At 30.9% G+C, this 8,904-nt stretch overlaps 1 long non-coding RNA gene across 1 annotated transcript; it reads right to left on the bottom strand.

Moving 5' to 3' along the window:
* Window positions 1-525: 525 nt before the first annotated feature.
* LOC126552847 (uncharacterized) lies at window positions 526-8,904 on the bottom strand. The gene is made up of 3 exons (XR_007606300.1): window positions 8,818-8,904; window positions 1,706-1,807; window positions 526-1,561 (listed from the first exon to the last, which is right to left on the bottom strand). It is a non-coding gene; the product is annotated as an uncharacterized LOC126552847 (long non-coding RNA).

The raw sequence follows: 8,904 nt of genomic DNA, 5'->3' as shown, positions 1-8,904 counted from the left end.
AACGTGGTGGGAAGTAGTATTTATATTATACTTTATGATTTATACATAAAAGTCTGAAAAAACAACGCATATTTAGAATAACCAAATTTAACATTTTTCGAAAATTTTGGATTTATATAGATATTTTCTTAAACAATGAAAATAATTTTCAGCGTTTTGATTAAAATCCAATTTTAATTTGTTGAATTTAGAATATTGCTTCAGGGTTTTTTATTATTAAAATGAAACAATTATTTAATAATGTACCAGAAAGAACCAACAACTTGAAATATTTATACACAATTCAATTTTATTCATACCAAATATATATTATATTTATATTTTTAATAACGTTACTATAGTTATTTATTCCATATTTCTAAAACAAAATAAATTAAAAAATATTTAAGCCACAGAATTTTGTTCATTCACAGATGTATAAATGTGGTAAACTATTATTATACTTACATAGTAGTATATATATAATGTAATTTAAATTTGATACAGTGTTATACTATTATTACAATACAAACGATACGTCATAAAAGTGAAATTATGTTTAATAGAAACTCTGTTTTTTTTTTTTTTTTTGAGTGAAGTTCTATAAACTGATGAGGTATTTCAGTATTTGGTATTTTTATGAAGTTATTTTTTGGCTTTCGAAATGTTATAATAATATCTATCCACCAAAAAAATATTTAGTCCACTTAATTTATTTGTGTTTGTTCATCGAAGTAATATACGGGTATATTTTTTGTTTTATTATTTTAAGACAAACACATTCTTTCGATTTTAAAATCTCTTCAATTGATTTTATTGTTTGAAATCAATAATGATTTCAAGAATTTAAGGCATATGGATTTTGTTTGAAAATCTTACAATAAATTAACATCCGTCATATTTCATAGAATGCATTTCAGCTTATATTTACAATGAATTGAATGATAATATATTGTTGTGTGCAGAAATAAAATATTAAATAAAATAAAATTCAGTTATATTAGTTAATTATAAAAATTAAAATTATTTTTAAAATTATACTAATATATTCTTTATCAAAACGGTAGTTCTTTGTTCTCTTTTAATTTCCGCATCAATTTACATTTTAAGTATTTACTCGATGCAAATGCTGTGCGGGTCAGCATGTGGTACCTAGCCACATATTATGTATATTTTTTTTATTTTAAAATTCTGATTTAATATAATAATAATATTGTCATCGTTCTTATGGATACGGATTACGGTTAGGCGTCTATGCGATAATAATCTATCATAATCGGCTGCCGAGCAATACACTATAATATTATGTACGAAGATTTCGTGGTTTTCCTAATCTTATCCATTTTATATACAGACGTGTTTGGGGGGAAAAAAAATCACCAAACATCACGGCTTCTCCATAATATTATATAATATTATTATAATAATATATGAACTTTTGCGTAACAGCTGTGTTCGATATTCGGTTTTCGTCGAATTATCGAACGGCAGGTTTAACACGCGAAAAAAATAATATAAAACGCATGCACCACCATAATACGCACAGCTTAAATACAGTCGATGTACCACGCCGCCGTGTAAACTATAATAAAAAATAAATAAAAACCGTAATTAATTTCTGGAAACCGATTCATGTAGAAACTGCTCTGCTGTACAGAACGATATTGTATTGTACATTTATCACAGATTCGGCAGTGTTGTGTGTATTTAATTTATGCGAATTTACTTTGCTCCAGTCGATTCGGATTCGTTGATTGTGCCGAAAAAGAATGCGTTCGAACGTGAATTCTATTCAACCGTGTGAAATCCATTTATTTGCGATGAAAAGCTATACGAACAACGAAATAAATAAAAATAAAATTATATACTATTGATTTTTAAATTCTATTTTTATTACGATTTCGCTGCGTTTCGACTGCATTTTCCGCAGATCGTCATAATATTATCACCTGAGTACAGAAATTTATATCGCGGCCAATATAGGTAATAACTTGGGTAGGTACTGAGCAGTAAAATCCGCTCGTAATACCGAGTGTATAATAGTATGTTAAAATGTTTAATAGGCACTGACTGGATAATGACATTGTGGTCGACGATTTACATAAAAGTTGATCACGTCCACTATCAATGTCATACTTGAGATGTGAATTCATTTGAGGCAAAGATGAGAAGTCGGTTTAGAACATTAATGACATTTCAACGCACACGTCAGGTACCATCAATATGAAATACTTGAATTAATTGGTTATAAATTGGCGAAACGCGAAACGCGAAAATACAAAATTATAATTTAAAAAATGTTTTCAGGAGTTAATAATAAAATGTTGATTCTCACACATTACGATAATAATAATAAACAATATGAAATGCGATATTAACCGCAATGTTTCAGATTTTCTCATTGAACAAAAATCTATTCTTTTTCAGTCGGTTAATTAAGTTCAACAGTAATAAAACAACTTTGATGTTATAGCAGGTACACACGACTCGGATGTATTTACAGGATACAAACTTTCGATATTGACACCGTTTTACTTTTAATGGACTTTGTATAGGACACGATATTACACGTGCAATAACACTTCTCGATTTCGTTTCGTAATTAATTTTTACGTGTAGCCATAAAGTTTCAACGGTTAGAGTTTGGGTTGTTCTAATACCCCAGACATTTCAGTTTTTATCATTATTATCACGGTTATTGCAGTATTACGTTCTGTGCGAAAATGTTACTTGAAAATTAGTTTTTCCCTAGATTATAAATCAGAGCAATAGATAAGAAATAATATGACCGTGAGTATACGCCATCCTTTGTATATATAGGAGTGGATTAGAGAATACACCGACTGTTGGATAGTATCGGCGGGCTCTAATGTTTCTACAAAACCATAATTTTATAAATATTATTTGAAATCACAATAATGTGATTTGGGTCGGTGTATTTTATTATCATATAAAACGATATCGCGTCCCTAATCTTAAATTTAACCTTACAAACACAAAATAATATTATCGTATGGGATTTTCCGACGAAAAATACGTTAGCGATATTATTATATCACATAAAATTTAAAAAAATTTCAAATGTCAATATCAGATAATATTTTTACGGGGTTTTTATTTTTTTTACTTAATTTAATAGTGTAATATTATAATCCAGAACGAATACGAAATATGTTTTTATACTCATTCTAGGTATACTTATAATAAAATCTTAATGATATAGCAGCAAGTTATTTTTGTCAAACATAATGATTATACGAGTTATGTATTATCGTCACCATGTATGGAGTGTTTGGTTTAAAATTTTATTCTAGTGAACATGAAACTTATACTCAGAATTTTCAACTCGTTATTGCTTCAATTATTAACAGAACTATACTGATCAAACTATTAATTACGAATATTTCTAGCTTATGTGACCGAGAATTCCCTAGATAATCGTTTTATGTACAGCATTATGTCTAACAGCTGTGTCAGACTAATCGTATTTTGGTGTAGGTATAATACCTTCGTCATGTTTCCACATTTATATGTATATTTACATAATAATTAGATACATATAATTTTCCATATTTATGTTTATTGGCCGTCTGCGTCTAGCAAACACGTCATAACATTATTTTATTTTGTAGCAACATCGTGATTTTTATAAGAATCAAATAAATAATTTCACAACTCCTCTGAATATTTATATGGGTTGCCTTTGTAATGTTTTCATCAAGATTGAATTTATTTTTCGTTCTCGATTTATTTTTTGCAATCAACAATAATTACTGTAAAAGTTCATGCTTTATTAAAATGGGTATACTTCTTATACACTCATATTATTATACTGTTATAAAATCGTATCGATTTTTTTTTTTCATTCAACGTAATGATTCGTGAAAACCTTTATAAAAAACGAATTATATCAATTGGTATTGAGTTATAACATCAAATATTTATGAAAACGTCGACGTTTTCAATAGCAAACACTTTCAAATTAAAATCGACTATAGGTAGTGGGCGTGGTATATGCGCAAAAAACGACTAACCTACACTTTTGTATTTAAACGATGATAATCCGATGCTTATGCACTAATAATTTAATACCATATTCCATTATATATAGTTCATACACTATAGGGTTATTGCAATAAGTACAAAATAGGTTCGTATATATATATGTAGGTAATACTTATACGATCAAAGAACGATTTTGACTGAAAAGCTTAGAAAGCTTAAACTTTTATCCATCTCACATGCTCAAACTGACCCAAACCGATCTACTGAAAGTTTCTTATGGCGTGTGTATATTTATACACATCGCATATACAATATACTATATAGTGTATGCTCAGTCGTGTGTGGGCCTTTCGTTTGATCTCGACAAACTCCGCAAGTTCACGTCGTCGTCGAAAATCAAATATTATACGACTCTATAAATTATAATATCCAAACTGACACTGCGCGTCGTTGCCCGACACTAATTAAATACCCACGAATTTATCTCTTATTTAACTTCGTTAACATAATATTAACTCCGCAGATTCTTAAAACAGTGTTGTCCGATTGATTTGGACCAATTATATATATAAATATATAAATCTAAAATTATATTACCCAATCATAATGAAATATAATAAATATTTTGTTTTCTGTAACCGATGGCAAAACATATAAATACAAATAAACAATAATAGTATTTTATTAGTGAACCGTATTATTCAAATACGCGTTGAAAAGCAGGCCATGGAACTGTATTATACGGATCTTGTTGAATCTATTGACGAACATTTCATGAAAATCGGTCGAAAACTTTAAGCTTACTTTTAAAGATCGTCAGTTTTAGTCCTTTGATTTTATAATATATAGTAGATTTTGTGTTTATGAATAATTATGGTACGCTGCGCATTTCCCGTAATCAATTAAAATATAACGCTGATGGATTTACTTGGTTTTCAAATCTGTCAAACGTAAGCTACACATATTTTGGACACAGACGTTTGGGTGATTTTGAACACACGATATACAGAGGACCACCGTTTTGTCCGGTCAGACAGACTTACTGACCGATCGAAAACGAGAGACGAAAAGGACATACGCTGTCTGCGATAGGGTTTGATCGAAAAATGACGATTTCGTTTAATCTCCGACTGATTAAATTGACGGATTTCGACGACTAGCACCTAAATTGCACTGCAGCCCGAAGCCGTTAAAATAGTACGACTCGTCTGTTTTAACGTTAGTGACGTGAGTATAATTGTATTAACCCATAAAAGCTGCTGTGCCGTCGAGAGCTAAAATATATAATATATAACAGTAGATATTCATCGTTGTTGTGATTATTGTGGTCGCGTCAAATTGTAAGCGATTGCGATGACAGAGGTCGCCCCGCGAGACTAAATTTAATAAGTAATACACGTTGTCAATTTTATGACATTTTATATTGTTAAAGTCGATGTGTGCGTCCGATGCAATACAACTTAAAAATTACTTCAGTGCCACTGGGATCGAGTGTGTATAATATAATATATAAATGGTGTAACGCACACACGAACGGCGAACTGACTTATTGTGCTGCAGTGTGTAATAATAATAACGGTAACGGTTTGAGATTTTTATGCCGAAAAGAACATTAAAATTATATATAGACATACTAAAATACACGTCTAAAAATATATAATACTCAATCGCAGAGGCGAATACTTGTTTTTGCTATGTGCCGCACATCGTAGAAAACGTGTAAACGGTACATGTTTCACTTTCCAAAATATTAGAGTAAATATCGATGGTTTTTATTTGTCGTCAATAATTAATATCATACCTAATTTTTGAGCGAACATAAACTATATTTTTAAATTTTTGATCTGAAGCCTGTCTAAAGGATAAACCTATAGTTATTGCTGAAAATGTCTACGCGCAAACACCCGTTTCAAGTTCTGACTTCAAATTTTGCCTGACGCTAAAAACCCTTATTAACAGACGGTGACATACTATTTTCGCACAACACACAATATTTTAAATATATAATATAATATTCGATTTCAACCTCTAAAAGTTAAGTTTACACCACATATTAAAATGTATTTTAAATCATTCAGTAATCAAGTAAATTTAAATTTAGTTGCATTTAATTAAAATTATTAAAATGAACATTGAGTTAAATTAAAAAATGCTAGTCAAATGTAGTGTCAAGTAAACATATCTGTGTTACTATAAATAAATAATGTTTCAGTTTACAATAATTTTTTCCGATTGTTGAAGAACTTTCCGATTCGTGGAATTTGGAAATAAATAATAAGATGTAGATATATAGGACATGTAATCGATCTCATTTCTATCTTGTTAATTATTAGTAAGACATGAACAAAATTAATGTCATTTCGGACAAATATCGTTATTAGTGCAATACGGCCGCACTTGACGAGAATTCAGTAAATGTATTAAAAATATACCGATAATTCTAATTAAAAAATGAAAGTGTACAATTTCGTTTTATGCAATGACGCAGAATACTAAAATTAATAGTTAGAAATAACTAAAATTGTTTGTTATTTTCTTGTGTATATTCTAACACAGATTACATTAACATTTAATGTACCATATCATACATCATCGTATATTGTTTTATACTGAAGCAAATTACATACACTAAAAATTACATAAAATATCATGTCCCAATATTATACGATGGGTTCCAAGAACAAAATTTATAATATAAAAAAACGATTTCGGGTTAGGTTATCGATATCCCACCTAGACAGCCTAGTTATCTCGAATACGCTGAATTTGGCGTTGATACAGGTATATAATATTATATAGGTCATGTAGTCATACATCCCGCGCCGATGCATCGACAAAATTTCGTTTTCTAAAGTAAAAAAAAAAAAAGTTTCCCCTAAAAAGTTTGTAATATTTTTGAACGTTTAATAATAATAATGTTACAAGTCTCATCAAACGTATATAAGACGATGAAATTTGTAACAATAATGATTGATTCGACTGCTATAATAGTACTACACGCTATATTATTATGCAATATAATGTGCATTTTAGATTCAGTGTGGAGCGATTAATGTATAAATTTTAATATACTCAAATTTTTGCGCTTTATATTGCTTCTCTTAAACGCTAAAAGAAGAAAAAAATGTGTTTAAATCAAATTTGTGCACTGAATGAAATGCAAAATAAATTGTTAGCAATACACAAGTCCGCATGTATGCTTAAATGCAAAGCGTATAATTATATACGTTCGTACGATTCGTTCGTTCGAGCGATCTTAAATAATTAATCCCTGTACGTTAGGATTAATTATTTAAGATCCTTGTACTATCGTATGATGTTACCGTATTGTAAAATATCATTTTTAAATATATAACGATAACGTTGCGCGCGTATAAACACTTCGAATATTATACAATATAATATAATATGCGGCAGTCACGTTTGAAACGGTTTGGGAAAATACGTCGGGGAAAAATGAGCGAGAAAAACGGGCCAGATTAGAGACGGATATCATAATAATATTATATACCCTGAAATAAATTCGAGTCCGAAGAGATTTCGAACAGACGTGTATACAGTCGCCGAAACTCATCACTGTCCACAATTATTGTACCGCCATCTGCGACGGTTCTAAATTTGTGCGGTCGCACTATTGTATAATATAACATTTTTATGGAATATCATCGTTATACGTATACATCATCACTTACGACTCTATTCCTCGACGCCGATATCATATTATTAAGGTTTACCTACGTCGAATTCCCGTCAATAAAATATTATGACGACGAAGTGACTACGGGGAGGGCCGGAGAGAGAAGGAGAAAATCGAAAGAACTCGAGTATAATATTATACCGTCACCGTGTCAATATTTGGCGATGGGTCGTGCGAGCGTTGGCGGTATAATAAAATTTGAGTGAGCGAGGGCCGTGAGCGTAACGTTGGACGGCTTATATATTATTATATTATTGTTGTGTGACGTGTGTTTGTCGAAGAGTCCATCATCATATATATATCGCCCGCAAAAATATATTGTCCGGTAGAAATAGTCAAATGTTATTGCGTTTTACTCGTCGCCCCGACACAAGCGGGGGTCGTATCTGCGTACGTGTGTTAACCGATGTCGGGGTTGTAATAATATTATTGTGCCTATTCCCCAATAATTTGGTTTTAAATACTGTCACAATACGACGGGGTCGTTTATTGCGTTTATTCGCCTCGGAAACCCATATTGTCGTGCTACAAACATTAGATTTATGTAATAATACGTTCGAGTTGTAAAAATATACAACGTAACTGAGCTCGATTACTCCGCGTGAACTCGAGTTTAAACGCGAGATATGAGAATAGCGATATTGAGGTCCAATCGAAACATTAACTAGGTATACGTTTACTATACTATACTAGACTGTACGTTTCAAGTTTCTTTACTAAAGCAGTGGTGTTTCTCGAGGACTTTTATGCGAAACTCGAACGTTACGCGAGCCTCCTGCGACGTCGATAGGGTTCCGTGAAGAATTAGTTTAGGAAAATATAAATTGATAAACGGCGTTTTTGATTTGAACTATATGATTAGAACGATGAACAAGAGCTGGTCCTCTTTTGCGTCGAGACGGAAAAAAATAGTGTTCCGAAAAATTGTCTAGTTCCCAAAAAAGCTCCCTCCCTGACTAAACGTGGATGTCGGAAAACGCTGCTCTAAAATTCAATATTTTAATAATTTACGATTTATATTAACGGTTAATTGGCCCGTCTTAATAGTGGACGTACCACCTGACGCATATAATTTATCCCTGAAAACGGTTTTGTGTGGGACAAAGTTATAGAGATAATGTTTGCAATAGACTTACCAAATGTTTACCAACACGTCATGAATTATACAATATTGTGGAAATGCATGTATGTCATGCTATTTCATATACCTTTAACACGTTCAA

The sequence above is a fragment of the Aphis gossypii genome, chromosome X (genome assembly GCF_020184175.1).
Source record: "Aphis gossypii isolate Hap1 chromosome X, ASM2018417v2, whole genome shotgun sequence".
NCBI lineage: Eukaryota > Metazoa > Arthropoda > Insecta > Hemiptera > Aphididae > Aphis > Aphis gossypii.
This window is presented reverse-complemented; position numbering and strand designations above follow the sequence as displayed.